The sequence below is a fragment of the Eumetopias jubatus genome, unplaced genomic scaffold (assembly GCF_037043125.1).
Source record: "Eumetopias jubatus isolate StellerSeaLion01/CBP00866 unplaced genomic scaffold, mEumJub1_p1.0 scaffold_6, whole genome shotgun sequence".
NCBI lineage: Eukaryota > Metazoa > Chordata > Mammalia > Carnivora > Otariidae > Eumetopias > Eumetopias jubatus.
The window spans coordinates 75905009-75930654 of NW_028274812.1; positions in this window are offsets into that span (position 1 = coordinate 75905009).

The window sequence follows — 25646 nt, forward strand, 5'->3', positions numbered from 1 at the left end:
AAAAAAAGTCCCATTACAATTGCATCAAAAAGAATAAAATATCTAGGAACAAATTTAACCAAGGAGGTAAAAGACCTGTATTCTGAAAACTATAAGACATTCACAAAGGAAATCGAAGGCAACACCAATAAATAAAAAGATACACTGAGTTCACTGAGAAGAATATTGTTAAAATGTGCATACTACTTAAAGCAATCTGCAACTTCAATGCAATCCCTACCAAAATCCCAATGGCATTTTTCACAGAACTAGAAAAAGGAATTTGAAATTTTTATGGAACTCCAAAAACCTCAAGTAGCCAAAGCAATCTTGAGAAAGAAGAACGCAGCTGGAGGTATCACACTCCCTGATTTCAAACTATACTACAAAGCTGTAGTAATCAAAACAATATGTTATCAGCACAAAAACAGGCATGTATAGCATTGGAACAGAATAGAGAGCCCAGAAATAAACCCATACTTGTATGGTCAATTAATCTTCAACAAAGGAGGCAGGAACATACAATGGGGAAAAGACTCTTTAATAAGTGGGGTTGGGAAAACTGGACAGCTACATTCAGAAGAATGAAACCAGACCACTTTCTTCCACCATATACAAAAATAAACTCAAAATGAATTAAAGACTTGAATGTAAGATCTGAAACCATAAAACTCCTAGAAGAAAACACAGCTCTGGGCAATTTTTTTTTAATCTGTCTTCTGAGGTAAGGGGAATAAAGAGCAAAATACAAAAAAAAAAAAATGGGACTACATTAAACTTAAAAGCTTTTGCACAGCTAAGGAAACCATCAACAAATAAAAAGGCAACCTGCTGAATGGAAGAAGATATTTGCAAATGATATAACTGATAAGGGGTTAATTTCCATAACATATAAAGAACTCCCACAACTCAATATCAAAAAAAAGAATCCAATTAAAAAATGAGCAGAGGACCTGAATAAACGCTTCTCCAAAGAAGACATACAGATGGCCAACAGATGCATGGAAAAATGCTCAACATCACTAATCATCAGGCAAATGCAAATCAAAACCACAATGAGATAGCACCTTACACCAGTCAGAATCACTAGTATCAAAAAGACAAGAAACAACGAGTATTGGCAAGGATGTGCAGAAAAGTGAACGCTCGTACACTGTTGGAAGGAATGTAAATCAGTGCAGCCACTATAGAAAATGGTAGAAAGTTCGTCAAAAAATTAAAAATAGAACTACCACATGATCCAGCAATTCTGTTTTTGGGTATTTTTTTTGAAGAAAATGAAAATGAAAACACTAATACAAAAAGTAAAGATGAAAACACTAATACAAAAAGTAAAGAAGATGTAATATATATATTATATTCCATTATGTATATATAATGGAATATTACTCAACCATAAAAAAATGAAATCTTACCATTTGTAACAACATGCATGGACCTAGAAGGTATTATGCTAAGTGAAATAAGTCAAATGGAAAAATACTCATACTTGTAGGATTTAACTTACATGTGCAATTGAAAAAAACAAAATCAAACATGCAAAACAAAACAGAAATAGACTCATGGATACAGAGAACACTCTGACGGTTGCCAGAGGGGGTGCTGGGATGGGTAAAATGGGGGAAGGGGATTAAAAGGTCCAAACTTCCAGTTATAAAATAAATAAGATATAAGGATACAATGTATACCACAGGAAATACAGTTAGTAATATGTAACAACTTTGTGTGATGACAGATGGTAAGCTAGATTTATCATGGTGATCCCTCTGTAATCATTTGTATTTATTGGAAACTGTATTATATTATCCTTCTTAACATACACAATTTTCTGAATCCTACCAATGACTCACTATTATTTTGTCTTATGAAGAAGAAACTGAAATTTAGAGTTGGGTGACTGTTGAATGGCCACATATACAATACGTAGAAGAATCTGTTTTAACTCAAGTCTCACTTCAAAACTCATGGTTTTAATTACTATGCAATCTTCCATTGAGAAACTTTGATGCTAATTAAAAACTTGGCTGAAAAGCCAATTCTTACAACAGGCTGTGCTTTACAGCAAACTTTTCTGGAATGATCATTTCATGCAGCTATGTATGCCTACAGCCATGCCTCAGCTCAAGAAGTCACCCTTGAATGAGACACCATTATTCACCCTGGCTTCTTGAATCACCTTCTGGATCCTGCTAGAAGTACTCTCTTCGTCAGAATCTTGCCTGCTTTGTATGACCTGCCTTCCAATGAGGGACACTCTGTCTTAACCAACTTGGCTGTGGAAATAGAGTAACGCTGTCCCACAAAAGTAGAAAATCCGAGGCTTTGACAATAATGTTAGAAGAGAAATACTGCCCAAGTTGGGATAACACTTCTCTAGGGGTTAGGACCCAGTGTTCCTCTCATATTCTGTAAAATTTTCTTTCATACTAGATCTGTCTGGAGAAAGGAAGATTTAGCTTTAAGGAAAGAAGATTCTAGTAGGTCATTAAATTAGGAAAATTGGCCTACTTAATTTGAAGCATGAAGAGTTGGGTTTAGGTACTCATAATTACAGACCTGAAGCAAACTGCTTAATTTCTCTAGGCCTTAATTTCTTTTTTTGCAATACAGAGGCAATAATATCTACCACTACAGGTGGCTCAAGGCTAGGATTCAATAACATACACAAAGATGTCTTTTACAATGTAAAGAAGCAAATATGTTACCACTACAGATAAGTTTTATTAGTGTATTATTCCCAGTGATAATTTACAAATGTCCTCCAATGTACTGTTTAGTCTAGGAAAGGATTTCGTGAAAGATACTGTGAATTCCAACCAATTGTTTCTTAATCTGTTCAAAATTGAGCAGGATGTGGGTGTGTCCCAGAGAACACTTATTTTTCCATAATTTCCACATTTGGAAAAACTGCAAAGATTTTGGAAAATGGTAGGGAGTCACATGCTGAGTGTTAAACTAAAATGTATGACAAAAATGAAATAAATATAAAACAGTTGTCAGGTTGCACTATTCAGATAGAAATTAAGATGTTCCTTCTTAGGATAGGAACCACTTTCTTCCACCATATACAAAATGGGGAAGGGGAAGAATGAAGGGGGGGAAACTGGATGGGGAGACAAACCATGAGAGACGATGGACTCTGAAAAACAAAACAAACTGAGGGTTCTGGAGGGGAGGGGTATGGGGGGATGGGTTAGCCTGGTGATGGGTATTAAAGAGGGCACGTTCTGCATGGAGCACTGGGTGTTATGCACAAACAATGAATCATGGAACACTACATCCAAAACTAATGATGTAATGTATGGTGATTAACATAATAAAAAAATTAAAAAAAAATGTTCCTTCTTAAAAGCAAGCGTGAACCCTGACTCAGATGAAGAAAACACCTCTACATATTTACCTTAATTTTGATATGATAGTTGAAAAACAATTCTTCTTGATAATTCATAATCATTACTGATATTTTTACAGTCCTATGTAGTTGGTTTATTGAACACTTTAAACTGAGTAGGGGTATATATACCAAGTTATTTTAGATTATTTCAAATGCCCCTAAACTGTTATGTCAAATATTCCTTTCTCACCCATAGTAACATTTTGTCTAGAATCTATAATTTCCTGTCACTCTGTTATTTAAAACCTCAAGCTTTTCCAATCTCAAATGTAAACCTCTTATTTCAAATCCAGTTTAAACCTCATCTCCTTATTACCTCTCAGGTACCCCTCCCACCTTCCCATGGGAGCTGGTCTCTGGAGATGGTCCTCTGCCAACCTTGCCTTTTGTTGTCTCCTCCGATATTGATTCTGAGCCAGGCCTATGACTCATATGAACCTGTGGAAAGGATGCTGTGCCCATTTGAGCCTGAGTCATAAGAAGGCTGCCATCTTCTTATTTTGTGCTTTTTGAAAGCCCAGTGCCATCATGTAAGAAATCTGGCATGTCAACATATTATGTAGAGATACCACATGGAGAAGGAAAGGCCCTGAGCTTGCATGGATAGAGAGGGAGGCCCAGTCATGCCACAGTCCTAGCTGAGCCCTGCCTCCCAGCTGTGTCTGCCAAGGGGACAGACATGTAAACGGGCCGTCTTGGGCAGGAGAGCCCAGTCACGGCACCAGACAATTGCAGCTCCAGCTAACTTCTCATGGAGAAGAAACACCCAGATCAGCCCAGCTGGCCCTCAGAACCATGAGAGAGCACCATTACATTCTAGGGTAGTTTATTCTGCAGCAACAGAAAACTGGAATATTTCCTACCCCATGTCTGTCTGGCCAAGAGAGAGGGGAACATGCCTTTTTCTTTCTTTCTTCTCCATTCCTCTTCAGCTTTTAGCTTTTTGTGTTGGGGACTGGTAAGAGGTGTGAGAATGGGGGCTCTCTTTTTCTCAACTGCTCCTGTATCAGATGATGTGTTGGAATTGGTCTGTACTGGCTTGTCAGAGCTGATCATTACATTTTCAGGAATTGTATGGGCCAATTGTTAAATATGCCATTACTATAAACTGAATTATATAAAGGTTACAATTAAATGAATTATATTGAAAAGAGGTAATACTCAAAACTTGTCACTTCCTCATTGTTTTATACATTTTTACTATTATCTATCCTCTTAAGGTTATTTATACGTATTAGACCTGTATGGTGGAAATACTCTGTGATGGTATGTTACTGTACGTTACTTTCTGACTTCACAATCAGTGATGTCCTATTGGTAACTTAAAATCAGCCATGGTGGGAGTCTTTACACCATGGAAATAAGCAAACATTATAAGTCAGTGCTTTTTTCCCCTCTGGATTGGTTGCTGGTTCTTAAACCTTTGCCAGAACACCACTGCCTACAGTCCTCTGTTGTATCTCTGTGTATCATCTTTGGTCCGATCTGGCTACTGAGTGGTGACTTCTCTGTGGTAGGGATGAAAATGTTGGCCTTCTGAAGGGGGATGTATTTGAGGGTATCCTGTGAGACTCCCTATTGCCACAGTTCCTAATGTGGGAAGCTCCAGCTCTGCTTCCTCATTTTAGCCTCTAGAAGGAAAACCTCTCAGCCTTTGCTCCTATGTCCTTTGCCAGTGGATAGCCCTCACGTGTATATCATTAGTGAAGAAGATCAAGCCTACCATCTTCTTCAATGTCCCTCTGACCCGCCGGATAAAGTAGGGCCTGAAGATGAAGCAGCATGATGATCTGATAAAGAGTTCACTATTAATCTAAGTATCAGTGACTACTCTGAGTTGGCTTCTGCAAGAAGCAGGTTCTGAGAGGGAGCTTAGCATAGAGGAAATTTATTAAGATGGGGCCGGCCAAAGAGGAAGAAAACTTGGGCAGAAGGATAAGTTGGGCTGATGTGCGGTCCTAACAAGGCTTCTGTGTGTATGGGGGGGGGGGGTGCTCTGAAGCTGGAGAGCACTTCAGAGTTGTCCTGACTTGCACTGATCAGTCATTATATGTGGTCTGCCCAAAGGGCACATGACCTTGGGCAGGGGGCCTTCTTCCACTGAGGTGATTCCCAAAGAATGTTGATTGGCAACTTCCCACCTGCAGGGGGATACATCTATGTCTTGAAGGGAGGCTAGGACTGTGACACTGCTCATATGAGAGCCCTCTCCTTGTGCTGCTTGGATCTACTTATTTCCTACGAATTTTGGGGCCAGCTCCTACAAGATTCTGGTGGGCCTTTTTTTCCCTGAGGGAAACTCATAGGAGGATGATTGGTGGGACCAACTACTGCCCTCACTACTGCAGTTAGTCTTAAGGTCACAAATGTTATTCATTCTCTCCTTCCTTCACTAACCACTCAAAATTCCCTTCACCCTTGGCTAGATTCTCTGCTGGTCTCTGGCACTTACTCAGTAGGAAATCCAGAAGGGTTCTCTCCCCTTCCTCAGGCTGTGGATGCTGGGTTTATCATGGACAAATAATGTTAATGAGTCTCGTAACTGGGCAAGGGAATTCTGAGAGAAACCCAAGTCCAACACCTGTGCGCCAAACATATTCCTCTCTGCCCTCTGGGAACAACAGTTCTTCCTCCTGACTGGTGATCAGGATACATTACCCCTGCCAAGATGGTGGTTCCTCTTTTTAACTGCTAGTAGTTTGGTCTGACTTGCCCCAGGTGGTTGGGGAGCCGGTGTAGCTTAGTGCGCAATGGGATTCTTGCTAAGGTCTCCTGGTGGATGTGTTCCTCCTTTAGGATCCAAAACTCTAAACTTACAGAGGTCCAATTTGTGGGGACTGGAGGATGAATTCCCTGAGAGAATGTTAGGAAGTGTTATTTAGCCTAATAAATACATTAATTAAGGCTCTATTATACATCTTCTGTTGTGTATCCCTGTGCTAGGAATTAGAAAACAGAGAACTTTTACTCTATGTGAGGTAGCAAGTAAAATAAATAAATAAGAAGGTGCAATCCCTAAGCCATTTATATGTAGTAAAATGGTAAAATACAAAATAAATAAACCAAGTAACTGGTATTGGTGTGAAATTTTTCAGAAATACATTTTAGAGCAGATATAAACTGGCAACATTTGGATTCCAGTACATTGAGATTTAGTTTTTCCCTTAGATTTTTTCCTGTTTGACTAAGAAATTGGCTGTATACGGGATATGAGGAGTCTCTGAAAGAATTTTCAGGAAATTAGGAGAACATAGATTGGAAAATAAATCCCATTAGGTGCACTTCTTGATAGTTATAACACAACACAGGTTTTAATCAGCAGTAGGCTCTAAATTCCTAATTCTCTGTCACCCACTTTATATACACTGCTCTGCTTTTTCATACTTTTAGTCTAAAGAAAGGGACTAACATTGCCTGCCCATACACATTCAACATTCTTTCCCATTCCAAAATTGACACTAACACTAATATGAACATTTATACTGATGATGGCAAATTTTTTGAGGGATATGCTAAGTGATCTAGATGGATCACCAGTGTAGCTCTTACCATAATACTGTGATGAAGACTTCATTATTATCTTTATTTTACAAGTAGGACATGGGGGCATAGAAAGGCTAGAAGGGGTGATTCATACCAGAAGGAAGAGAGAAAAGGAGGAGGAGCCTGAAGATTTCATTTATATCCTTGAGCTGCATTGCCTGAGTTCTTTTGCTCTAGTGATTACAATCTCCAAATAACAAATCAGGATGTAGGGCTTTAAGAAGTGCTTTTTGTGCCTCTTGAGGGAATACAAGGCAGCTAGTGCTCGGAGCAGGAAGGACAGGTCTAAGAGCACAGGAACGGAGGCAGGCAGCTTAGTCACACCTCAGCTGTGTCACTGTGTGACACCTGGGGGGCTGTGGGCAAGTTACCTCTGTAAGCCCTGGTTTCCCGCGGCAAAATGAGGCTAACGAAGGGTGGTCTGACATTTAGCATGATAGCCAATGCAAGCACTGAACCGACTGCCCCAGTTACATAGTTTCAGTGTCAAGATAGTTCTGAGTCATATTTGAGATTTATAACCCATCGAGGATAACATAGGAACTCTGGGAAAATGCAAGACCCATGATGGTTCTTTCTTTAAGCGAATCTAGATTTTGTTCCATTACTAGCTCAGGGTTCAAGGCCCATCATGGTGCTTTTCTTTTCTTTCTTATTTTTCTTTCCTAAGAGCTTACTTTCCAGGTTCCCAGAGCTTGTTCTCTGACCATCTGCTTTTCTGGCCTGGCTATTAAGATAATGCTTTTTTTTGGTTGTTTTGATTCTCATGATTTGGTGGTTTCTGTGCTATCTGATTAGGGCTCTCTCATTATCTACCTTCCCTTTAGTCTGTCAACAAAGAAACTTGGGGAGTTTTTCTACTTAGAAGTTCATCCTAATGATTAGTTAGAAATTTTTGAGACTGAAACAAAGGTTTTAGATCCCTGAACTCATTTTTTATCTATTGCTAAATTCGAAATTAGGAGAGATGGTCTTGGCAGAGCCAGGGGCTCCTTGACTAGCATTTCTGCTTTAGGAGTCTCTTCTTGGACAACGTCTCTTGGCTTGTTATTTAGGGAGACCACTGTCACATGACCAATTTATGGACTGAAGAGCCTACTTTTAGCAAATAGGTGCTCTGAGAGAACTTCCGGGTTAGCCAGGACCGGCTTCATGGGTATTACCAGTGTGACTGTACACGGCTCCATGCTCGGAGGGGCTCCACACTCTGGGGTTGAATGTTCTGGGGTCACGATTTTGAAATCCTCAAACCTTTTATGTTTGAATTTGTGTTTTGTAAGTCTAATGGGACCGCAGAGTATGTGACATGGACTTGGAGCCTGCTTCACACACGGTCTCTCTTCTTGCTACGTTGCAGCTTCCCAAGGGTCAGATTCTTGGCTGCCTAGTCCCCTGCCTTGTTCCAGCAACTGCTGTCCTCCTCTGCCCCACGGTAGGTCTGGGTGCAGGTACAAGGACAGTTGGAGGCAACCCCATGTGCTGAGCTGGGGGAGACTGGGGAGCCCTGTGGCAATGAAGGCCTGTACCTGCCCAGGGAGTACCTTCATGTCCAAGGGAATGATACATTAAATAGCAAAGAAAAAACACCATGACAGCTTGAGACAGAGACTTAAGTAACAAGGAAAAAGCTATTTTCTTACTTTGTGAACAAGCATCTACAGCTTTTCATCTTTCATTGGACCCTGCAAATCACATAGCTGGCCCTGCGGTATTCAAAGGAGGTGCACGGTTTTATACCATCTTGCCAGGAATAGAATGTTAAGTGTATACCTATCCTAACAAAAGAACTTGAGAGCTGGTCAGTTGTCCTAGGATCTCTGGAGGCTGGCATCTCTGGCTCTGTGAAGTGGCAGCTCATCCACTTTTAGGCACTTTAAGTCATTTTGACCAGGCCTCTCCTCCACCCCCAAAACCCTTATGAAACGGTCATTTGGTATAAGCATAGTTTCTGTTACCACTCCTCAGACTGAGTGCAGGGAAAATGCAAACAAGTCTTTGCAGAGTTCCCCAGAGAAGCAGAACTAAAAGAGAATACTCAATATTATAATAGCAGAGAGAAAAAAAAAATCAGTGAAATTCTTGCTGGCATGTTTCTAGATGTATTTTCTACATATTTTATATGTATTTATATAATGTATTTATATAAACTATCATGTATTTATATAACGTATTTATATTTATATATTTATTTCTAATATATTTTAATATACACTTATATTTATATTTATATAAATACATTATACATGTATTATAATGTATTTCTATAAACCATAACTTAGGACTAAATCAGAACATCTAATGAGGGTGCCTGGGTGGCTCAGTTGGTTAAGCGACTGCCTTTGGCTCAGGTCGTGATCCTGGAGTCCCGGGATCGAGTCCCACATCGGGCTCCCTGCTCAGCGGGGAGTCTGCTTCTCCCTCTGACCCTCCTCCCTCTCGTGCTCTCTATCTCTCATTCTCTCTCTCTCAAATAAATAAATAAAATCTTAAAAAAAAAGAACATCTAATGATTGCTCAGCTCTTTGGAGCAGGTTAGCAATCCACACATGGAAGGAGTCTCGCATCCCTCTTCAAGTACATCTAGGTAAATATTTGTGTTCAATTTGACGCAGGTTCTCCCTAGGGAAGTTAAGCTGGGTGGTTCAGTTTGGTTCCATTAGTAGAGTGTTATCATGAACTTTGTCCCCTTCTTAAGAAAATAGTCACTTTGGACAGTCTCAATCGAGGTTGCTTGTACTCACTGCCTAAGTGAAAAGTCCCATTGTGCTCAATGTAGGAGCTTTTGATTTCACACAATCCCTCCAAAAGAAATTAAAAGGAAACTGTTCTCATTCTCAGTTTTACCAAATTGGTTCCTCTTACAAAACATATTACATCATGTCTACTAAACAGTTCTGAGAAAGATTTCCAAGTAAGGTCCCAAAGCCAATGTAGCACCTTCGTACCCTGTGTTGGTTCAGAAAAACTGGGTTCTAATCCCTGCCCTGTTGTTTACGAGTTGTGGAAAGGAAAAGGGAGAATATAGAAGAAAGAGGCTGGCAGAGTCTGGGTCAGAGCAGGTATCTAATAAATATTTATTGTTAAAGGGTATTTAAGTAGCATTTATTTTGTGTGCTTAAAAACAATCTCACTTAAGTTCTTGTTATCTGCCAGAATGGAAGAACTATATCTGTTACTTTATAATTTGATTAATACCATATTTAGGATAATAATTGACTGAAGTTAATTTAATTTGGATGTGTGACTGTGGGATATTAGGTTCCCATTTTGCCATTCTCTGCACAAATTTCCCAGGCAGCGACAATGGAGATTAGGACTTCCCACAGGTAGGTTCCAGTCTGCTGTGCATCGGAGAGCTTCCCTCTCCAGAAGCCACGTGGCTGTGTGTTCTCTGTGGCTCCTAGAGGTGTTCAGCAAGGAAGCTCACAAGCCTCCTCACCAGCTATAATTTGTCTGCTATCACTTAGCAGCAAGCAGAGGTGTGTGAGCTCAGCACAAGCTGCCTCTGAGCATCAGGGAAATCACAAAACTGACTCAGAAAGCAAACACTGCTCCTTTTAGGGGAGGTGGTGAGGGTTCCAGGTCTTAAGTAGTTTAGGTGCCAACCTAAATCAAAGTATCCAAGGAAAGCAAGCTTCCTATAACAAAGTGACTTTATAATAAGAGAGTAAACATTTCATATGTGCGGTTAGAAATCTATTAATTTATAGTAAGTTGAATAATATTCAACTGTTTCTGACCTAAAAAAATAGATTTAGATGACTCTAGGATCATAACACTCACACACACTTAGCATATAACCATTTGTTTTGCTAATCCTGTGAATCAGCTGAACCCTAAAAGTATTCAAGGCTTCAGTACAATTTTAGTATTAATTTTATCTTTGGCAGAAAGTAGGTCATCGAGTCTTGTGCTACACAAGGACACCTAGTGCTTTTTGCTTAGAGGAGGCACTCAAGCCATTCTAGTCATCGATTAACCGAAATGGTTTACCATCTGAAATCCTCATATGGGATATATGGTAACTCCCTATTACATGCAGAATATTCTAATTTGACTAGAACCTTCATTGTCCCACCTTGCCAAGTAAGGGATGTTCAGAGAACTGAAAATTCCCAAGTCCTGAATGTTTTGAAATGTTCCCTGGTTCGAGGAAACACATAACAAAACTACTTCCACTTGATTTTGCTGCTGACTACAGAGCCAGGAAAAAGGGACGCCCATATCAGAGAATACCTGCACCATCAGCCAGAAAAAGCATCTCCTGTTTTCAGGATGTTGGCCAGAAAGGGCCTTTCATTGGTGCCAAAGGCTTGGGACCCAAAGCAATCTTAGTGCTTTCTGTTTATGTTTCCTTTTAGAGATAATAAAGCTTAATCTTCTCTTCCATGCCTAAGTGCATGTCATCAGTTATCCCAAATATTGGGCTGATATGATCAGTAAGGTCTAAAGACAAACTGACAGATGATTTACCTACAATTGCTGCTCTGTACTAATCATCCGGTTACGTAAAGATGAACGACTACAATATGCCATCTGGAACCATAAATGTTATTTGCATTGGGAGGCCCTTAATAAAAGCTTCATTATTTTACAGAAGTAACAAGGGATCCTGCCTGCCAGCCACAGGGAATAGGGTCCTCTTGACCCTTTGCTTTCTCGGGCTCAATTGTTACCAAGTGTCTGGGCTTAGCTCTTTGTACAGTGAGCTAAGAATTTTTTAAAAAATTTTTAAATGGGGGCGCCTGGGTGGCTCAGTCGGTTAAGTGACTGCCTTCGGCTCAGATCATGATCCTGGAGTCCCGGGATCGAGTCCCACATCGGGCTCCCTGCTCAGCAGGAAGTCTGCTTCTCCCTCTGACCCTCTTCCCTCTCCTGCTATCTCATTCTCTCTCTCTAATAAATAAATAAAAAATCTTTAAAAAAAACTTTTTTAAATGACTGCATTTGAAAGTGGTTATTTAAGTACCCCCATATTACCCTCAATTTTGTCTCCTGGCCCATAAAGCCTAAAATGTTTACTATCTGACCTTTTAAGAAAAAATTTGCTGATCCCCAGCAAAGAACGGTGCCTGATACGTGGTGACTGCTTCAAAGCATAAGCTATTATTAACAGTTTTATTTACTACACTATATTATACCATACCACACCATCCTCTTGCGCTCTCTGAATTAATTGCTGTACCTAAGGAAAAAGACCTAAATGTCAGTGGAACACTTCATACAGCCTGTTCTGTAGGCTCATAAGTGTCCCAGTTCTTAGTTCTTTTAAAGGTGTTCTGACACTCTGGGGCGCCTGGGTGGCTCAGTCCTTAAGCGTCTGCCTTTGGCTCAGGTCATGATCCCAGGGTCCTGGGATCGAGCCCCACATCGGGCTCCCTGCTCTGCGGGAAGCCTGCTTCTCCCCTCTCCCACTCCCCCTGCTTGTGTTCCCTCTCTCGCTGTGTCTCTCTCTGTCAGATAAATAAAATCTTTAAAAAAAAAAAAAAAAAAAGGTGTTCTGACACTCTAACCTAGGGAGGCTCACTCAAGATTAATGCCCAGATTCCAGAGGTGAGATTCTGCCACCTTACAGATCACCCGTTTCTTTAAACTTCGAGCAATCATCTTGTGTCCTTTGAGACCTATCAGGAAACAGAATTCTCCAGATGTCATATCTGGACACAGGAGTATTTAAGTCTTATCCCTAAGGATAAAGAGTACAGGCCTTGTTGGGTTCTTTTACCTGATTCATTTAAAGGTGGAGAATGCCTCTAAAATAATTTTAGGCAATTCACATTTTCACAGTTTCATGAATGGAGTTCGTGTCTGATATTTCATCATGCTAGTTAACAGATCATTATTTTCACTTATAGAAACCCATTTCTGGTGTTGCATACGTGAATTTACAAAGCATTGGTTGTTGATCAAGATACAGAGATCTCTTGTAGCACCACCTTTGGGTTATGGCCTTCGTGGTTGGAACACCAGCGCATCATCCAATCTAGATTACCATGTGGGTTATGGTCTAGCCTAAGTAATACACTCTATGTCACACTGCATATGCTGAAGTGTTTATAGATATTGAAAACTGCATATTTAGAAAATATTTGCTCTGTGTGGTTTGAATCTAAGCTTGCAAGTTTCTAGATTTCCCCTAATTTCTATGTACAGTTCCTATATTTATTGACTCCTGAGGATATTTATGTTTTATTTAAAAATGAAAGCAGGAAAGTATTGAATAGTCTTTTAGAAAGTTGGCTGATGATTCTGTATTTAACAATCAATAGTTATTAAAGTGCACTGCACCAAACTTGGGACATAAAGTATATTTTAAAGGACATACTATGCTCTTTTCTTAAGGGGATCTGTTCTTATTTCCAAGTATATTTTATCTTCCAAAGTGTGTGTATGTTGGGGAAGGGTGTGCTGTGAGGGGGCAGTGGGCTGGAGGAAGAAAGGCAAGAGAGAAAGAGAAAGATCTATTCAAGAATTGAGGCAGTTCTGTAAACCAGAATGGAACTTTGCCGGAAAAGGAGAGGGGAGGATAGCAAGCTGGGACATTTCATTGGCGTGGAAACTGGTAAATGTTTTTTAATAAATTGGAAAGTTTTAGACACGATATATGCATACCTTAGATAAAAAGATATAAGATAATGAAGATAGCATGGTATGTAGACCTTTATGTGCTGTGGTAAGATTTTCCTAGGTGTCTTTATTATGCCTCACCCAGATGACGAGTTCTTGAGACCAAGAACCTTGACTTCCTTTCAGCGTCTAGGGCAGTGCTCAGCTCGTCTGCGAGGCTCAGCGGGTGCTGCTGCTGACAGCTTTCACACTGACTCTACAGAAAGACGGTTTGTATGAATTTACTCGTAGTTCTCAGAGCCAGGGTGCATGCTCGCTCGCTCGCTCGCTCGCTCTTTTTCGGCAAGAAATCATCTGGTTTATTTAGAAGCTGCTGGTCATATGAGGAAAAGCATATATGGTACAACATTTCAGCAGTTTAGTTCATTGGACAATATAAAGCATTAGGTCTTTTTATAATTCATTGCAGAGTCTTTGGATTTTTTCTAAACTCCCATTTCATGTGCCGCAAATCAATATCACTCCCAAATCAAAATCACTTCTTTCTCTGGGAACCCATCCTGTTTACGAACTCCATATATAGAGAAGATGTTCCCAGACTCTCCCAACACAATTCATGTCAGCAGCGCAAAGGGTGCCATGGACTTTTCTGAGAGAAAGATGCATGTGAGAGCAAATGAACCAGTGCCTTGTCCTAAAATACACTGACTCCCAGTCCCCGGAGTAAGACATGACGGACAGGTAGGTGGCCACCATCTCTGGCACTGCCCATCTGAGGAGGGCCCTGGGAGCTGACTGCACTGTGACATGTGGGCCCACAGGCAGGCCTCGTGGAAGCAGGGCGCATCTTAGCCAGGAAAATAAATGCTCATGAACTTCTTGTCTGTTACACATACACGGAACTTTAAGCCAAGAGGAGAACATGGGGATCTAAACACGCAAAGCCCTTTGAACTCTTCAGTGGTCCCGTTCACAGCTCAGTTCTCTTCCTGAATACAAGGCACTTCCAGATGGGCCCTGGCCACACCCACTGACCCCTCAGGCCAGGCCCGGGCACCTGGGAACTGCCACAGGGCTTGGGGGCAGAGGTGGGAGGGGAGTGGTCTCTAACGTGCTATGAGGATGGAGGCCCCAGGCACACTTCATTCTAAGAAAACCTCAGGCAAGCTGAGGGCTACGCTGCTTGAGAGCACTGACAGAGTTCCGTCCTATGAGAAATGACTACTTTTCCACACAATGGGCATGAACCAGCTGAAAGCTATGAACAATCGGTCCCGTTCTTGGCCTCCTTTGGCCAACAGCTCACAAGTCTTGCGGTACTGCAGCACAGGGCCAAGGAAATGCCATGGGCTCTAAGGAACCGGTGCTTCCCCAGGAGGCAGAGATGCTAGGCAAGGTCTGAGGGGTGAGGCAGGGCTGGTGGGAGAATCTCACAAAGGAAATTGGGAATACTTAAAAAGCAGTCCCAGAGGAGAAAGTAAAGCCATGTTGGGCTGCCTGAGAAGGTGAGGTTGGGAGAAAGAGAAGGTGGCCCCAACCTCTTCAGATAATTAGAGCTGGCCTGAACTAAATAATCCAAGTCTCTCCCATTGTTCCTGTGAACTCCAGCCCATAAGAACCTGTTTGAGTCAATAATTCCATTATATTCTATTCCATTTTAATTAAATCAAATGATAAAAAGTATCCGACGGTCTTCATCTCCCAGCTGACCTTCCCAAGACTGGTCTATGGAAGGTTCTTGACACTGTTATAGGGCAGATGGGCTCTAACAAGCTCTTCACTCATAAGGATCACAGACACTCCATCAGCTTTCCGACTCTGCAGTGTGTTCTCTCCAAAGTCTGGTGCAGACTGTGCTCCAGGGCACGTTATCTGAGGCTGTGGGAGCAAAAGCTGCTCTCTCCAGGAAAAGGATGGTTTTGGTATGTACATCAGTGGGCCAAACTTATGATGATGGACACAAGACAAAAATCTCTAACTGAAAACAGATTTTTTAAAGGAGAACTTCTGAGCTGGTAAGTGGAAAAGCCGAGCACAGAATTGACAGCACTTAATTCAGGGACACACACGCCCAGCAGGTTTTCCTTCAAACGCCCACCGAAGACAGGCAAGAATACGAAATAGTGGTGGCCTCCAGCTGGGTAGCGTCCCCACAACCTAGGGCTTACCTGGCCAGGCCATGGCCACCCTCTGTGGGAAAGGAGACAGGACTTTCCCCCACAAGCTCTCTTGGAGGGCACAGCACCAGCCCTAGGCCCCTCGTGTTTGGCTGCTGACACCGGAAAAAACAGGAAGACACCTACCTCTAGGCCAGGGGTGCTGTGCAGGCAAAGGCAGGATTCTGAAGGCACTGTCCTGGTGTGGGGGCAGCTGACCGCTGGGGCCCTTCCCCGGGATTGCCGCGCTGCCCGGGGCCAGCCATCTGCTGGGTGCAGCGAGCAAATCCTCGTGAGAGAGCACTGGTTAAATTGGTAAAACGTGGCAGATTCTCTGGGGTGCGCCGTGGGATGGTGCGGCCTGGCCGGCACAGCTCCATGGGAACCATCCCCTACCCTCTGGCCGTGCCGCCAACCACGGGGTCCCACGGGCAGCGTGGGAGCCACAGCTTGTCCCCTGACAGATGAGGTTAGGAAGCTGGACCCCAGGCAGCAGGACAGGTGATCACCACAGGCAATTAACGGAAGCCAATTAACCTTCGGCTTCTTCCCGTGGGGATGTACGCGTGCAGCAGCTGTAGACCTTATGGGTGCCCGGGGCGGAACTCCGCTAACCTGGCTGGGCTGCGGGCCCCATACAGGGCAGGGAATCTGGCACTCCTCATGGTGAGCTTCAAATCCCTAGAGAACCAGACGTTTTTCAACAAAAGCTTCCTGCATGTTTGTAACCATGAGAATGAAAAGAAGGTAGCCAAGAGTTCTGAGTGCAAGTCCTGACACGGGGCTGCGTCCCGGAGCTTCAGGGGCGCCCTCTGGGCTCTTGCCCAGGCGCAGGCCCCTGAGGCTCCGGTAGTGACTGGCAGGGGCGGCGCGGCTGCGAGTTCAGCACTGGGTCCCTAGGTGACTAACCCAGGATGGACAGAGAGACGCCGTCGGCGTGTTCTCTCTTCGAACCCTGACTCAGAGTGCTTAGTTTTGTTAAGCTCAAACCAAGTTATATTTTTAAAAAGAGATTTGAGAAGAGGGTACTTACCGTATTCATGCGAGTGGCTTTTTGTCTGTTTTTCCTACTTTTTCTGAGGGTTGTGTTGTGGTTGTGTTATTATTAAAATACACCACAGCCTCAAGAAGAATGGAGAGATGTTGCCAATAAAGTTGTATCCTTTTATTTTAGAAGCAAACTTATAATGTCTCATAGAATAATTATGGTTTCTGGGATAGAAAGATAGAGAACTTTTTTGTGCAAAATATTTTCAAAATAATTTTTCAACAGTAAGAGCAAATAAAATGCATACTAAATGCTTTGTTATCTTGGCAACTGCTGTGACCACGTTTTGAATTCAGAGAGAGGGAGAAGCAGGGACAAATATTTAACTTCATTTTGATTAAACAATCAGTTGTAGGAAATAGTGTTATTAAAATTAAACTATTAAAACAGTAATAAAAAGCTCTGACATAGATCTTAAACATTAGCCCCAGCCTAATTATTCTTTAAACAAACATTAAGCTGTTTTCTTAATAAGCCCTTAAGGCCATGGGCCTTCATTTTTATTCCTACAGATAATTAAAAAACATTCTTTTGATAAACTTGCCCATAGAACTAACAAGTTTTCCTTTTCCTTCCTCCCCTCCTTTCTCAATCTTCAAGTCATGAGGCTATCATATTAGCATATTAGAAAGGCAAAAGCATTCTATTCTATCATTAACTCAAAACAATTTTTATGTTTAATTAGAAAAGTTATAGAGTATCATACTGTCATACATATATTCCTTTAAAAAATTTCGGATGGATGTTATAAGTTCTATAATGGATGTTTTGGAGTTCCAGAGTGGGAAAGAAAGGAGTAATATATCTGAGTTATAAGTTTTCTGACATTTTCATAGTAAATGGTATCATGAAGAAATGATTAGAGGAATAAATTATAAATTAAAAAGAAATACATGTATTGGTTTTTTTGTATTGATTTGCTATGTAGATTTTAAAGTTAGATTTTAGACATTAGCCTTTCTATAGTCCTTGTGCTTTCAAAATTTACTCCTTAAAGGAATAGCAGATCTGTTGCTCTAACTCTGTCATCTGCCACCTCTAGCCAAGGTATAGTTTTCTGTTTCCAGTGTTGGGGAGAAGTCACTGGGGCCCACCAAGTATGAATGACACAAATTCAGTAACACTTTTCAAGAAGAAATTATTTTCAAGTTTCTACTAGCCTTTGGTCATTTTTCAATACCTTCAAACAGTTGTTTTTATTAATTTTTCCCAGTTACCTTCAGGAGGAATTGCTTAAACTGTTTACACCTTCATTACTTGAAATCTAACTTCTTTTTTTAAAGATTTTATTTAAATCCAATTAACATATAATGTATTAGTTTCAGAGGTAGAGTTCAGTGGTTCATCAGCTGCAAATAACACCCAGTGCTCATCACATCATGTGCCCTCCTTAATACCCATCACCAGGCTAACCCATCCCCCCACCCCTCTCCCCTCTAAAACCCTCAGTTTGTTTCTCAGAGTCCATAGTCTCTCATGATTCGTCTCCCCGCTCCAATTTCCCCCCTTCATTTTTCCCTTCCTACTATCTTCTTTTTTTTTTTTTTTAGCATATAATATATTATTTGTTTCATAGGTACGGGTCTGTGATTCAACAGTCTTACACAATTCACAGCACTCACCATAGCACATACCCTCCCCAATGTCCATCACCCACCCCCCCACCACTCCAGCAACCCTCAGTTTGTTTCCTGAGATTAAGAGTCTCTTACGGTTTGTCTCCCTCTCTGGTTTCATCATGTTTCATTTTTCTCTCCCTTTCTCTATGATCCTCTGTTTTGTTTCTTAAATTCCACATATTAGTGAGATCATATGATAATTTTCTTTCTCTGACTTATTTTGCTTAACATAATACCTTCCCATTCCATCCACGTCATTGCAAATGGTAAGATTTCATTTTTTTTGATGGCTGAGTAGTATTCCATTATATATAGATATCACATCTTCTATATTCATTCATCTGTTGATGGACATCTGGGCTTTTTCCATAGTTTGGTTATTGTGGACATTGCACAAACACTGGGGTTGCAGGTGCCCTTTTGGATCACTATGTTTGTATCCTTTTGATAAATACCCAGTAGGGCAGTTGCTGGGACATAGGGTAGCTCTATTTTCAACTTTTTGAGGAACCCCCATACTGTTTTTGAGAGTGGCTTCACCAGCTTGCATTCCCACCAGCAGTGTAAGAGGGTTCCCCTTTCTTTGCATCCTCACCAACATTTGTTGTTTCCTGACTTGTTAATTTTAGCCATTCTGACCAGCGTGAGGTGATATTTCATTATGGCTTTGATTTGTATTTCCCTGATGCCGAGTGGATGTTGAGCATTTTTTCATGTGTCTGTTGGCCATTTGTATGTCTTCTTTGGAGAAATGTCTGTTCATGTCTTCTGCCCATTTCTTGACTGGATTATTTGGGAGTTTTTTGGGTGTTGAGTTTGATAAGGTCTTTATAGATTTTGGGTACTAGTTCTTTATCTGATGAGATATTTGCAAATATCTTCCCCCATTCTGTCAGTTGTCTTTTGGTTTTGTTGACTGTTTCCTTTGCTGTGCAAAAACTTTTCATCTTGATGATGTCCCAATAGTTCATTTTTGCTTTTGTTTCTCTTGCCTTTGGACATGTGTCTAGCAAGAAGTTGCCGTGGCCAAGGTCGAAGAGGTTGCTGCCTGTGTTCTCCTCTAGGATTTTGATGGAGTCCTGTCTCACATTTAGGTCTTTCATCCATTTTGAATTTATTTTTGTGTATGGTATAAGAAAATGGTCCAGTTTTATTCTTCTACATGTGGCTGTACAGTTTTCCCAATACCATTTGTTGAAGGGACTGTCTTTTTTCCATTGGATATTCTTTTTTTTTTTTTAAGGATTTTATTTAACAGAGAGAGAGACAGTGAGAGAGGGAACACAAGCAGGAGGAGTGGGAGAGGGAGAAGCAGGCCTCCTATGGAGCAGGGAGCCCGATGAGGGGCTCGATCCCAGGACCCTGGGATCGTGACCCAAGCCGAAGGCAGACGTTTAATGACTGAGCCACCCAGGCGCCCCTCCATTGGATATTCTTTCCTGCTTTGTCGAAGATTAGTTGACCATAGAGTTGAAGGTCCATTTCTGGGTTCTCTATTTTGTTTCATTGATCTATGTATCTGTTTTTGTGCCAGTACAAGCCATACTGTCTTGATGATTACAGCTTTGTAATGTAGCTTGAACTCTGGAAGTGTGATGCCACCAGCTTTGGTTTTCTTTTTCAACATTCTTCCTGGCAATTCAGGGTCTTTTCTGGTTCCATACAAATTTCAGGATTATTTGTTCCAACTCTGTGAAAAAAGTTGATGGTGTTTTTTTTCCTATTATTTTTGATTTTTTTATTATGTTATGTTAATCACCATACATTACATTATTAGTTTTTGATGTAGTGTTCCATGATTCATTGTTTGTGTATAACATCCAGTGCTCCATTCAGTACATGCCCTCTTTAATACCCATCACCAGGCTAACCCATCCCCCCACCCCCCCACACCTCTAGAACCCTCAGTTTGTTTCTCAGAGTCCATAGTCTCTCATGGTTCGTCTCCCCCTCCGATTTCCCCCCCTTCATTTTTCCCTTCCTACTATCTTCTTTTTTTTTTTTTTTAAACATATATTATTTGTTTCAGAGGTACAGGTCTGTGATTCATCAGTCTTACACAATTCACAATGCTCACCATAGCACATACCCTCCCCAATGTCTATCACCCAGCCACCCCATCCCTCCCTCCACCACTCCAGCAACCCTCAGTTTGTTTCCTGAGATTAAGAATTCCTCATATCAGTGAGATCATATGATACATGTCTTTCTCTGATTGACTTATTTTGCTCTGCATAATACCCTCCAGTTCCATCCACGTCACTGCAAATGGCAAGATTTCATTTGATGGTGTTTTGATAGGGATTGCTTTGAATATGTAGATTGCTCTGGGTAGCATAGACATTTAACAATATTTGTTCTTTCATCCATGAACATTGAATGTTTTTCCATTTCTTTGTGTCTTCTTCAGTTTGTTTCGTAAGTGTTCTATAGTTTTCAGAGTTCAAATCATTTACCTCTTTGGTTAGGTTTATTCCTAGGTATCTTATGGTTTTTGGTGCAATTGGAAATGGGATCAATTCTTTAATTTTTCTTTCTTCTGTCTCATTGTTAGTGTATAGAAATGCAACTGATTTCTGTCCATTGATTTTATATCCTGCCACTTTGCTGAATTCCTGTATCAGTTCTAGCAATTTTTGGGTGGAGTCTCTTGGGTTTTCCACATAGAGTATCATGTCATTTCAGAGAGTGAGAATTTGACTTCTTTGCCAATTCAGATGCCTTTTATTTCTTTTTGTTGCCTGATTGCTGAGGCCAGGACTTCTAGTACTATGTTGAACAGCAGTGGTGAGAGTGGAGATTCCTGTCGTGTTCCTGACCTTAGGGGAAAAGCTCTCAGCTTTTCCCCTTTGAGAATGATATTTGCTATGGGCTTCTCATATATGGCTTTTATGATATTGAGGTATGTTCCCTCTATCCCTACACCATGGAGAGTTTTAATCAAGAAAGGATGCTGTATTTTATCAAATGCTTTTTCTGCATCTATTGAGAGTATCATGTGGTTCTTGTCCTTTCTTTTATTAATGTAGTGTATCACGTTGATTGATTTGTGGATCTTGAACCACCCTTGCAGCCCAGGAATAAATCCCACTTGGTCGTGGTGAATAATCCTTTAAATCTAGCTTCTTAATGGCAAGTTTCTTCACTTTTAAAAATGAGAATAATAGAAAATCTACTTTATAGGGTTGTTTAAGAATTAAATGACAGAATATGTACACTGAATTTAGTACAGTATCTATTACCTGGTAAACATTTGATGAATGTGATGAATGTTATTCTTTAATATTATTCTTCTCATCTATTTTATTTATCCAAAATCTTACACAACTGACTCTTGAACCCCGGTCTTCTGATTTCAAGTCCAAGGCTCTTCACATCATAATTACTTGTTAAAGCAATAGAGTTTCAATGCTTTAGTAACTTAAGTAGCATTGATTACAATTTAGATTGTGACGTGGACCTGATGGTAATGTGGTGTAACTATTCCTCTTAGTGTTGCCTTAAAAATAATTTGTTCAATGGATATGTATTGCACTAATCATCTCACCTTGGATAATATCCTTCTACTGATTTTTTTTATCCCTTTAAGAAATATTTGCTGAGCACCCACTAAAAGTCACCAGAGTTAGTATGGGGGCTCATAGTGACTAAATAAGTGCACTTAATACCTGATGTAACAGGAAGTTCTGAGGTAGGTTAGACACAACGTTTGGCTCAGTGGCTCAACAATTTCATCACAGACTCAGGTTCTTTTTATATCTCTTTGCCATGTCTGGTGAAGACATCTTCCTCTGGCTGATAGCTAGATGGCTATCACATTCCAGACATGATATCGAAGGGAAAATGGATCATATCATTCTGTGGTTCTCTTTTAGGAGTAAGCTAGTAGCCCTCATGGTCATTCTTTCCTCTCTTGTTGCTGGAAATTGAGTCAGATGCCCACTCTGGAACTAATTACTGACAAGGGGAATGGAACTTCCATGAGTGGCTTAGGTGAATTATCTGGGGTTGAATGGAATTTGGAGCTTTAACTACAAAGTCAACTGTACTATCCTTACATGGTCTTTTGATCCACTAGTAGGCATAAGTCATATACACAATAATCATTTTAAACAGTTAAGAAAATGTTGCCATACTTCAGAGTTATGGTGATAAGGATGTGAATCAGGGTGTTGGTGGTAGAAGTGGTAAATACATACTAATATATACACTATATATGTGCTATATATTTTTTCATAAACATATAAAAGTAAACATACAAATGTATATATATAATATGAGATAGATTGACAAAACAATAGCTGGCAATTCTTAAGGTTCTACCATGTGCTAGACACCATCCTAAACAGGTTTTTTGTATTATTTTATTTAATCTCTATGAGATTATTTCTACAATTGCTCCTATTATATAGAGGAGGAAACTATGACTTAAGTAGGTCAAATGACTTTCTAGTATTCAAATCCCTGTAGACTGACTTCAGATCTCTCTCTTTTTTTAAGATTTCTTATTTTAGCGTGAGAGAGAGTGAGTGCTTGTAGGGGAGAGGGGCAAAGGAAGAAAGAAAGAGAGTCTCAAGCAGACTCTGTGCTGAGCTCAGAGCCCAAGCCCAGGTTTACGACCTGAGCCGAAACCAAGAGTAAGATGCTTAACCAGCTGCCCTACCCAGGTGCCTGTGACTTCAGATCTCTTAATCACTGTGCTACACTGACTTGTTATTGCTAAACAAATGTAGCCAGGGTGGGGATAGCAGACACTGTTAATAACTACAAATCTGTTGTTGCCCTTTAGAGAGTCAAAGTCTGTTTTATTTGTCAGTCTGTGATAGACATTATAGATTCCAACATTAATATTAGCTTGAGACTTGGTTGAGCTGTTGTGTCAACTTCAAAGGTTACTCTGTATTCATTTTTCTTTCAAGGAAGAGTAGCTTTTGCCAACATTGTGCTAGATTAAATTATTGGATTATAATTTCTGTTGCCATTATTCAGAATCTTGTGGGAGTGTGTGTGTTTGTTTTCAATGGACTTTAGAAACACTACATCATGACATTTTAATTGAAATGTGTTATTTTTTAGTTACTGGTTTTATTCTCCACCACTAAAATCTTCTCTTCAGGTTTAGGGGTGCCTGGGTGGCTCAGTTGGTTGGGCCTCTGACTCTTGAATTCATTGGGCTTTGGTCATGATCTCAGGGTTGTGGGATCGAGCCCATGTTGGGTTCTGCACTTAGTGAGGATTCTGCTCGAGTTTCTCTCCCTCTGCCCCTCCCCCTGCTTGTACTCTCACACTCTCTAAAAAAATAAACAAAATCTCTTGAAGTTTAGTACTGTATTTGCTTGTATATTCCAAACTTGGAACAATTTTCTTAAGTTCTTTATCCCTCATGTGTATAGTGAGAATGATAATCCCTGACTTTTCATCTTGAATCCTTTGTAGGTCCACCTACTCATGGCTTCAATGTCTTTGTGTTCACTTATTCTCTTTGAGTCATGAGCAACTGTGTCAACCAACAAAGTAAGACATCTAGGAATACTTATTTGGAAAGGTCATACATACATTTGATTAAAATTAAAAAAAATCATTCAATGTGCATTTTTTTCTCAATATTTTGAACAGTGGTTCATGTACCCTCTAATGCATTATGTGTTTTTCATCCTTTTTTTTTATTTGCTTGCTTTTGTTCTTTCTTTGAAATAGAAGATAAGCCTTAAAAACACATGATCTGGGTAGGACATAGTAGGCTATGGCAGGCTACTCCCTCACTGAAACTAATAAAAATAGAGTAAGTTGCAAAAATAATACTTTTAATGGCACTGAAAAGCTGTGAAAATAATGAGGATTAGATCAATGATATTCCAGAGAGCAAAAAAGCTCTTCTGAGATGAACCATTATCTGCTAGCAGTTTTGTTTCCAGGAACATTGACAATTCGCAATGTGGACTAAGGATCAAGCTTTCCCTAAGCGGAGGAAATTTACTGGGGAAAAGAGAAGCTAGCAAGGTACCATGGGACTGGTGTAACAAATAGGAAGAAAGAGAGGCCAGAACACAAGCTGAGTTTTCCCTATATACCATTTACTAAGTCAATGGTGGTGCAGGAGTCTGTGTTGCTGGCCATGAAGGCAGAAGGAAGTTTCCCATTGTCCGAGGGTACTGAGGAAACAGTCCGGCTGGAGGGAGGTAGCCTGCAAAACAAATATGAAAGTTCTCTCCCTTTAGACATTTGCCAAATCATAAATCTGCGTAGGATGGGAGGCTGTCAAGTTAATCTTAAAACCACCAAAGGGAAGCCCCAAAGAGCAATGCTTGAGGTATAAGAACAAACCAGAGCTGAACTGAGTCTTCTTACTAATACTTCAACCCACCCTCAAGCTAGCACAATTTTTTTTATTGACGTTATCAGTCCCTTAGTGAATAACCATATCTTTTTATTTTTCTTCTATTTTTTGTTTTCCAATATTTTGATATCTTGGGGCCCTGCTGACTCTGGAGGGACTGTCCCTCCCAGGATTGGCCATTGCATAGAGAGAGTAAACACTTGCCCATGCACGCCTTTCAAATGCAAGCTGACCAATCCAGAGCCCATACTCTTGACCACCTGCTTTAATGGACTCTCATACTCTAGGCCACTATCCCCCTGTCCTAATCACCCTGTGGCCAGATACCAAAAAGGGCCCTTATGCCTCAGAGCCTGCTGATAATCAAACTAGCCAATTCTAAGTCTGTTTATCCTGTCTTGTCATTTCCTCTCCACAGGAACCACTATAAAGGCTCTTGCTTATGGTTTCCTCCTCCGTCTCCTGACCAACCTGGAAATTCCTCATGTGACCTCCTGTGCTGTGGTATGCTCCCTTTTCTTAGGATCTGTGGGTATAACAAATTATCTTTTCAATGTCAGTCATCTCCTGATGTTTTACTTGCCATACCTAAACTAATAATAAAACCCATGTTTTAAAACACCCTAACAGAGCAAAGGATAAATCCTCACAGGGGGAAAATATCATCTGTGGCCTCTGCCACAAAGAGGATATCTTTCTAGGTGTTGGAAATATTCTATATCTTGATCTGGATGCTGGTTACATTTATGTGTGTATATGTGTGATGTATATACTTGTATACATATACATGTATATATATTTATTGATCTCCTAAGATTTGTGTGCCTTCTAAATTTTGTATTCCAATAAAAACAAAACAAAATGAAAAACTAAAACATATTGTCTGTGTTGATCTAGGGTTATGGTGGAAAAAATGCTGAGAGTAATACATATGGAGAAATCATTCTTATTGAAACAGATGGTAAACGGAATCAATGTGATGCTTCAAATAAGAGAAAGATAT